At 50.6% G+C, this 8,139-nt stretch overlaps 2 pseudogenes; both read right to left on the reverse strand.

Moving 5' to 3' along the window:
• Positions 1-1,153: 1,153 nt before the first annotated feature.
• On the reverse strand, positions 1,154-2,701 carry LOC119446325 (uncharacterized; annotated as a pseudogene).
• A 2,011-nt stretch (positions 2,702-4,712) lies between these two features.
• On the reverse strand, positions 4,713-6,504 carry LOC125943789 (histone lysine demethylase PHF8-like; annotated as a pseudogene).
• Between the last annotated feature and the right edge of the window lie 1,635 nt (positions 6,505-8,139).

Here is an 8,139-nt window from a genome sequence, read left to right on the forward strand (position 1 = left end):
CATATTACGTGCTAGCGTGCAGAGCTATACGAATCGCGAACAATACCATTGTCAGGCTGCTAAATTTAGAGAAACAATCATAATGTCATCACACGCTGTGCACCGCTTTCAAATTGTCGCTTCCAATTTCTTTGTTTACCTGTTGTAAGCGAGCATGCATAAGTGCAAGTCGCATTACGGGCGAGTCCAGGCTTGTTATGAAAAACCTAATTCCAAGAAAACTTCATTTGCAGAGCCGTGGTCATGCTTTAGACTAAGCCATCACATCAAGGTTTCCACTTCTCAGCATTCCCATGCTGTCACAGTGTCCGTTAAAAAAAGCTTGCATTGACAGCGCTGCCACATTTTGCTAAAGCAGTAATGTAAAAAATTGTAGAACAAAAACAATTTAACAAGGAGTTTGCTTTCAATCGTGCTGTAAAGGCGTCACCAGCTTCAGAAATACATCCAGTATAGAGGTGGGCAAAGTTTTCACAGCTACGTCATCTAAGAAAATGCTCGACATGCAAAGCCGCCAAGTGACACCAGTCCGCATTTTCTCCTAGGCGACACGGATGGTTTTTGTTGGAACACTAGGCTATCACTGTTTACAAAATGACATATACAAGCCTGTGCGTTGCTTTTTATCACGACATTAAAAAAAGTATGGTATCTGACGCCGACTGACCTCTTTCGAGACACTTTGAAATGGTCACGCTTATTTGAACGGGCTTCTCGTGACGAACAGTCTAAAAATGTGACAAAATGGAGATTTTACTGAAATATATATCAGTCGTGCTGTACGCATATATCTGTGAATATATATATATATATATATATTTAGTATGGTATATCTATGTATGCACATCAAATACTCTATGCAATAGCGTAATGTGCCTCATGAAATGCATGTGCTTTACGCCATGAAGCCCTGAGGCAATTCGTCTAATTAAAATGTTGATTAGAAGAGGTAAGCGGCTGGTGGGGGGTGCGAAGTGATTTTGTCCGTCAGTGGGGCATGACGAAAAAGTGAGGTATGGCTGAAGAGAACAACATGTACACTTGAGACAACTATCCGCCGGTTTGTAAATGAAACCGCGAAGCTCCTGATGGCTGCCGTAGGTAAACACAAAAATATGCATACACACAAGCACACATGCAGAGCGTCTCTTTCTCAGTAGATCATCATGTGGATCATGACAATCTTGCCCACACGCTGCTTTGGAGTGGCAAAACCTTTCTTCGGCTTTTTCAACATGAAGGCATGTGGAGGCAGGGAGGGCTTTTTGCTGGCCACTGAGGATGTGGACGGGCCGGCTTCAGACTCCTCCATGCCATTTTCTTTACCTTCAGGCGCCTTTTGCGCCTTCTTGCGGTGATTGGTTCGTTTTGAGAGGAGGCTTGTTGGCAAGCTTGGACGCCGTGTCCTCGATGGTGCGCTACACAGACTTTTGTGTTCCCTCTCGTGTGGCGCGTAGTGGTTTTGGGCAGTTTGGGTCAAGCTTGGCTTTGGGATTCCATGCCTCGTCTCGCTCATCGCCCCCGAGGTTTGAACACGCGAAGCGCCGTCGTCCGAGGCTTCCAGTCCAGGGTAAACATAGTCGTCGTCCGCGTGGCACTCCTTGAGGAGAAACTCCTCGAGGTATTCTTCCTCGCCGTACCGCATCCGGGAGGCGGCAGAGCCAAAGGGAGTGGGCCGCTTGAGCGTGGGCGTCGGGCCATCCTTCCGCGCGGTCCGGCCAACCCCTGTGTCAAGCCCGTGCTCAACGGACCTACCTCTAGAAGCTCCTATGCTGTGGGGTCAATGAGTCCACCCCCTTCGCATTGCCCAAAGGTGAACGCACTCTTCTGCATGGACAGCATGCCCTGGATCCTGTGCAACATCGACAACGATGCTCGGCCACCACCCAACTCTTATTCCAGATTAACTCGTGTGCTGTCATTGTCAACGGCAATGCTGGACGCCAGCAGCAAGTCATCGATGGTTCCGTTGTTCGGGACGTCAGCAGTGTCCTCTTCACTGGCCGCCGTCTAGGGAACCACAGATCTGCTGGGCAGCCTTGTTGTGCTGGTAGCCTTGTTGTTTGCTGTAGCTGCTTTCTCCACCTTGCGCTTCCTATTATTGAATGAAAATCGAAGCTTGACAGAACGTTACTTGCTGTCCTGGTTCTCCATCACAGGTCACGTGGTTCCAGCCGCGCCTGCCTGCAACCTCCCCCCCCCCGCGAAGTTGCCCATGGAGGCGTTGATGCTGAACTGGAGATAGGCGGCAGAGCTGGTGTTGCGTGAATAGCCACGGCTCGCTCGTAGGAGCGGCGTGGCTGCGGTGGCGGGTTCTCGTCAACCACCAGGCCGCCATCTTCCGAATCGTTTGAAGTAATACACCGACTCCTGTGTAGCGGCTTCACAGGTGGCAGCGCCGGGGCTGGTTTCTCTTCTTTCACTATTTTTGCCTTTTGTGTGGCTGCCTTGGCCTTGAGTCCATCGGTGATTTTTCCCTTTGCTTTGCCCTTGGTCTTGATAGGCAGGTTCACCTTGCTGTTGATGCCCTGCTGGGAAGCCCCACCGCCCCTAACCGGCGTCACATTTTCCTCTACTGCAGCGGCAGCAACCACCACTGTCTTGGTGACCTTTGCGGTCCCTGCTTGCCCTTCTTGGTTTCTTTCTCAGCCTTAACCTTGCCATTCAGCTTGTTCTCTGCTGTTCCGACTTCCTTGGCCATATCCTAAGGAGCTTCGGAACATTGCTCCCACTTGAAATTGCATCGAATTTAGAGTTAGGCTCTTGAGTCCAGTTTTTAAGTGCGGTCATCAAGGCCTTCGCTCCAACCATCGGGAAGCTCGGGTTCTTGAACTCGGATGCTATTCTGCTTCTCCGCTGTTCGATGACGTACGATGCGGCGAACCAGTGGGTCGTCTCGAATGAGGGGTAACTTGTACTTATTTGAAGCAGGGCCAGTGTTTTGTACACGTCTTTTTACGCATTTTTTGCGCCTAAAGGGCGGCGGTGAATTGTTTGGGAAGTGGGGTAGGTGAAAAGGCAAGGGAGACAGTGGTGATAGGGGAGACCTAATTATTTACATCATGTGGCGTGATGCGGTCGCTGGTACGCCCGAGATGAAGAAGCCTGGTCTCAGTGGCTGGAGCCTCAGGATCATCCAAGAATTGATACAGTGACTGCCATAGCTCGTTGGCAGTCCAGCGCTGCTGTGCCTCGGTAGTGCCCAGGTCTGGATCGAGGTCTGTTGCCATTCCGTTTTGAGCGAAGCAAGGGCCTGGGGCCAGAATGCAGCGGGTAGTCCAAGAGTAAGTCTTTGAGGTCCGTCCGGGTGTTGCAGGTTCTGCAGTCACCCACATGTGAACGTGCCAGGCCACGTGGGTCTTCCTTTGCGAAAACGCTGCACGATGAAGCGAGTAAGGAGGCTGCTAGTCTGTACCTGCCGAAGTATAACCTGCAGCCGGCGAGTAGCAGCTTGGGAGGGTATTATGCATGGGAGCCGGCGGATGGGAGCCGGCGAGTAGCAGCCTTTGGATGGGTATTATGGATGGGATTGGATGATATTATTCAGAATTTGCATATAAGTGCTAGCGTGCAGAGCTATACGAATCGCGAACAATACCATTGTCAGGCTGCTAAATTTAGAGAAACAATCATAATGTCATCACACGCTGTGCGCCGCTTTCAAATTGTCGCTTCCAATTTCTTTACCTGTTGTAAGCGAGCATGCATAAGTGCAAGTCGCATTACGGGCGAGTCCAGGCTTGTTATGAATAACCTAATTCCAAGAAAAATTCATTTGCAGAGCCGTGGTCATGCTTTAGACTAAGCCATCACATCAAGGTTTCCACTACTCTGCATTCCCATGCTGTCACAGTGTCCGTTAAAAAAAGCTTGCACTGACAGCGCTGCCACATTTTGCTACAGCAGTAATGTAAAAAATTGTACAACAAAAACAATTTAACAAGGAGTTTGCTTTCAATCGTGCTGTAAAGGCGTCACCAGCTTCAGAAATACATCCAGTATAGAGGTGGGCAAAGTTTTCGCAGCTACGTCATCTAAGAAAATGCTCGACATGCAAAGCCGCCAAGTGACACCAGTCCACATTTTCTCCTAGGCGACACGGATGGTTTTTGTTGGAACACTAGGCTATCAGCTGTTAACAAAATGGCATATACAAAGCCTGTGCGTTGCTTTTTATCACGACATTCAAAAAAGTATGGTATCTGACGCCGACTGACCTCTTTCGAGACACTTTGTAATGGTCACGCTTATTTGAACGGGCTTCTCGTGACGAACAGTCTAAAAACGTGACAAAATGGAGATTTTACTGAAATATATATGAGTCGTGCTGTACGCATATATCTGTGAATATATATATGTGTTTATATATATATATAGTATGGTATATCTGTGTATGCACATCAAATACTGTATGCATAGCGTAATGTGCCTCATGAAATGCATGTGCTTTACGCCATGAAGCCCTGAGGCAATTCGTCTAATTAAAATGTTGATTAGAAGAGGTGAGCGGGTGGTGGGGGGTGCGAAGTGATTTGTCCGTCAGTGGGGCATGACGAAAAAGTGAGGTATGGCTGAAGAGAACAATATGTACACTTGAAGACAACTATCCGCCGGTTTGGAAATGAAACCGCGAAGCTCCTGATGGCTGCCGTAGGTAAACACAAACACAAAAATATGCATACACACAAGCACACATGCAGAGCGTCTCTTTCTCAGTCGATCATCATGTGGATCATGACAATCTTGCCCAGACGCTGCTTTGGAGGGCAAAACCTTTCTTCGGCTTTTTCAACCTGAAGGCATGTGGAGGCAGGGAGGGCTTTTTGCTGGCCACTAAGGATGTGGACGGGCCGGCTTCAGACTTCTCGATGTCATTTTCTTTACCTTCAGGCGCCTCTTGCGCCTTCTTGCGGTGATTGGTTCGTTTGAGAGGAGGCTTGTTGGCAAGCTTGGACGCCGTGTCCTTGATGGTGCGCTACGCAGACTTTTGTGTTCCCTCTCGTGTGGGGCGTGGTGTTTTTGGGCAGTTTGGAGCAAGCTTGGCTTTGGGATTCCATGCCTCGTCTCGCTTATCACCCCCGAGGTTTGAACACGCGAAGCGCCGTCGTCCGAGGCTTCCAGTCCAGGGTAAACATAGTCGTCGTTCGCGTGGCACTCCTTGAGACTCCTCGAGATTCTTCCTCGCCGTACCGCATCAGGGAGGCGGCAGAGCCAAAGGGAGTGGGCCGCTTGAGCGTGGGCGTCGGGCCAATCCTTCGGGTGGTCCGGCCAACCCCTTGTCAAGCCGTGCTCAACGGACCTACCTCTAGAAGCCCTATGCTGTGGGGTCAATGAGTCCACCCCCTTCGCACTGCCCAAAGGTGAACGCACTCTTCTGCATGGACAGCATGCCCTGGATCCTGTCCAACATCGACAACGATGCTCGGCCACCACCCAACTCTTATTCAAGACTAACTCGTGTGCTGTCATTGTCAACGGCAATGCTGGACGCAGCAGCAAGTCATCGATGGTTCCGTTGTTCGGGACGTCAGCAGTGTCATCTTCACTGGCCGCCGTCTAGGGAACCACAGATCTGCTGAGCAGCCTTGTTGTTCTGGTAGCCTTGTTGTTTGCTGTAGCTGCTTTCTCCACCTTGCGTTGCCATTGAATGAAAACCGATGTTTGAAGAACGTTACTGGCTGTCCTGGGACTTCATCACAGGTGACGTGGTTCCAGCCGCGCCTGCTGCAACCTCCGCCCCCCCGCGAAGTTGCCCATGGAGGCGTTGATGCTGAACTTGGAGGTGGGCGGTAGAGCTGTTGTTGCGGGAATAGCCACGGCTCGCTCGTAGGAGCGGCGTGGCTGCGGTGGCGGGTTCTCGTCAACCACCAGGCCGTCATCGTCCGAATCGCTGAAGTCATACACCGACTCCTTGTGCAACGGCTTCACAGGTGGCAGTGCCGGGGCTGGTTTCTCTTCTTTCACTATTTTTGCCTTTTTTGTAGCGGCCTTGGCCTTGAGTCCATCGGTGATTTTTCCCTTTGCTCTGCCCTTGGTCTTGATAGGCAGGTTCACCTTGCTGTTGATGCCCTGCTGGGAAGCCCCACCGCCCCTAACAGGCGTCACATTTTCCTGTACTGCAGCGGCAGCAACCACCACTGTCTTGGCGACCTTTGCGGGTCCCTGCTTGCCCTTCTTGGTTTCTTTCTCAGCCTTAACCTTGCCATTCAGCTTGTTCTCTGCTGTTCCGACTTTCTTGGCCGTATCCTTAAGGAGCTTCGGAACATTGCTCCCACTTGAATTTGCATCGAATTTAGAGTTAGGCTCTTGAGTCCAGTTTTTAAGTGCGGTCATCAAGGCCTTCGCTCCAACAGTCGGGAAGCTCGGGTTCTTGAACTCGGATGCTATTCTGCTTCTCCGCTGTTCGATGACGTACGATGCGGCGAACCAGTGGGTCGTCTCGAATGAGGGTAACTTGTACTTATTTGAAGCAGGGCCATGTTTTGTACACGTCTTTTTACGCATTTTTGCGCCTAAAGGCTGCGGTGAATTGTTTGGAAGTGGGGTAGGTGAAAAGGCAAGGGAGACAGTGGTGATAGGGGAGACCTAATTCTACATCATGTGGCGTGATGCGGTCGCTGGTACGCCCGAGATGAAGAAGCCTGGTCCCAGTGGCTGGAGCCTCAGGATCATCCAAGAATTGATACAGTGACTGCCATAGCTCGTTGGCGGTCACAGCGCTGCTGTGCCTCGGTAGTGCCCAGGTCTGGATCGAGGTCTGTTGCCATTCCGTTTTGAGCGAAGCAAGGGCCTGGGGCCAGAATGCAGCGGGCAGTCTAAGATTAAGCCTTCGAGGTCCGTCCGGGTGTTGCAGGTTCTGCAGTCACCCGCATGTCAACGTGCCAGGCCACGTGGGTCTTCCTTTCTGCGAAAACGCTGCACGATGAAGGGAGTAAGGAAGCTGCTAGTCTACCTGCCGGAGTAGAACCTGCAGCCGGCGAGTAGCAGCCTGGGGGGAAAGAGAAGGATTTCCATGGGATTAGATCTAGTGAGGAGATAGCTGCTTGTGAAAGACAAAATGGGAACATTGATATTTTATACTGTGAAATAGCTGTGAAGCACTTGACAAGATAAAAATTTCAACAGGCATCCTTGTTGCTCTGCACATTTTAAAACGGGATGATAAATGATTTGCTGTCAACTTTCTGTCGCGCATAAACCAGAGATGTGAAATGTACTTCGCAGCCACTCTATGAAAGTGAGCCCAGCTTTAACTTGTGGCTTGTATTCAAAGTGACACTTCAGGCATTTCTGACAGTGCCTTCACCAAAGCCTTGCGGCTAGGCAGAACATCCACAGCCGGAGCAAAGAACTTGTTGACAGTTGTGACTAGTTCGGTCAGGGCACCACAGGGAAGGCGGCGACTGCTTGCAAAGTTCACCAGCATGCTGATCGCTTCAGCAGCGGTTGTCGTGGAATGTGAGAGTGTTTCCAATGCAAATTTTGCCTCGCCTCTCGACAGGAGATCCTCTCCAGGAGAGACAGGCATGTCATCGTCTTCACTGTCAATGCTTGAACTACTACCTCCAGCAGCGATCAACCTATTCCTGAGACGGTATGGTTGGAGCAAACCAACAGGAGGTATGATGCTGCTGATAGAGGCATTTAAATGTATTTGTCATCGGTGTCATTGTCACTCCAGAGCTGCTCCTCTACCCATGGGCGTATGTAGTCATAAGAAAAAGGTTCCCTGCGTTTTGCCCACTGCAGCAAACCACGTGACACTACATAGCTACTATCTGAAGCATATGAGACATCATCAGCATCGGATGGAGCGCCCTTTCGCTTCCTTTGTTTTGGCTTTGACTGTAGACGCCCCTTGGCTGCCGTCGTCTTCTGTTTCCCAGTGCTGTTAGAAGCCGTAGTTTGGCCTGCGGTACCGAGTATTTGAAGGACGAGCCGCTCGTTTAGCTCCTTTTGCTGCGGTGCTGGACTTTTCTCTGCCAGTCAATACATTGCCCATAGTGCGCTTAGCAGGTGGGCCTTGTTCTTCCAGCTGTTGAGACCCTGACATGGTACTGTCGAGGGTAGGTGCACGGCCTCGCTTGTTGCCCTTGGCCAGCTTCGTTTAGTTCTAGAATGTCACATTAGATGCATCCA

Source organism: Dermacentor silvarum, chromosome 1, assembly GCF_013339745.2.
Source record: "Dermacentor silvarum isolate Dsil-2018 chromosome 1, BIME_Dsil_1.4, whole genome shotgun sequence".
Lineage (NCBI taxonomy): Eukaryota > Metazoa > Arthropoda > Arachnida > Ixodida > Ixodidae > Dermacentor > Dermacentor silvarum.